The sequence below is a fragment of the Bison bison genome, unplaced genomic scaffold, assembly GCF_000754665.1.
Source record: "Bison bison bison isolate TAMUID 2011002044 unplaced genomic scaffold, Bison_UMD1.0 scf7180017864201, whole genome shotgun sequence".
Taxonomy (NCBI): domain Eukaryota; kingdom Metazoa; phylum Chordata; class Mammalia; order Artiodactyla; family Bovidae; genus Bison; species Bison bison.
The window spans coordinates 4,827,641-4,828,871 of NW_011494773.1; the positions used below are offsets into that span (position 1 = coordinate 4,827,641).

The 1,231-nt window shown below is 40.0% G+C and overlaps 1 non-coding gene across 1 annotated transcript; it reads left to right on the top strand.

Moving 5' to 3' along the window:
• The first annotated feature begins 248 nt into the window (after positions 1 to 248).
• TRNAC-GCA lies at positions 249 to 320 on the top strand. The gene has a single exon. It is a non-coding gene; the product is annotated as a tRNA-Cys (tRNA).
• Positions 321 to 1,231: the final 911 nt, after the last annotated feature.

Genomic DNA, 1,231 nt, shown 5'->3' on the forward strand with positions numbered 1-1,231 from the left:
GAAGGCAGGAGGAGAAGGGGACGACAGAGGATGAGACGGTTGGATGGCGTCACTGACTCAATGGACATGGGTTTGAGTGGACTCCGGGAGTTGATGATGGACAGGGAGGCCTGGCGTGCTACAATTCATGGGGTCACAAAGAGTCGGACACGACTGAGTGACTGAACTGAACTGATACGAACCCTACAGTAAGTACAAATTGAAAACCTACAATTCATGAGGGAACATAAGCATATCCCTAAAGAAAATCCCTGGTGGCTCAGACGGTAAAGCGTTTGCCTGCAATGCAGGAGACCCAGGTTCGATTCCTGGGTTGGGAAGAACCCCTGGAGAAGGAAATGGCAATCCACTCTAGCACTCTTGCCTGGAAAATCCCATGGACGGAGGAGCTTGATAAGCTATAGTCCATGGGGTCGCAAAGCATCGGACACGACTGAGCGACTTCACTCATTCACAAGGAAAGAGGTTAAAAGGAGAATACAGGAAAGAATTACAAAACAAAGCAAAACTGGAAAAAAGGCAATAAAATGGCAATAAGTACATACTTTCAATAATAACTTTAAATTCCAGTGGACTAAATGCCCCAAAAGACACAGAGTTGCTGATTCAGAAATAAATGCTAACATAGACTAAAAGTGAGGGGGTGGAAAAATGTATTTCATGCAAATGAAAATGACAAGAAAGTGAGGGTAGCAATACTTATATCAGACAAAACTGATTTTAAAATGAAGTCTATAACAGAAGAAAAAGAAGTGCATTATATAATGATAAAAGGATAAATGCAAGAAGATATTACTCTCATTAGTATATATGCACCCAATACAGAAACACCTAAATATACAAAGCAAATATTAGCAGACATAAAAGAAAAAACTGACCATAATAGGAGGGGATTCTAACACTACATACATCAATAGAGAGATCATCCAGACAGAAAACCAATAAGGCAAAACTAGTCCTAAATGACACAGGACATCAGTTGAACTGAATATCTTCAGAAACTTACAACCCAAAATAACATTCTTTTCAAGTGCAGATGGAATATTCTCTGGGACAGATCACATACTAGGTTAAAAAACAAACTCAACAAATTTAAGGGGATAGAGATCATATCAAGAATTTTCTCTCCACCACAACAACACGAAACTACAGATCAATTACAGGAAGAGTGGTAAAAGCACAAATATGTGGAACCTAACAGCATGCTAGTAAGAACCAGTGGGTCGGGAAG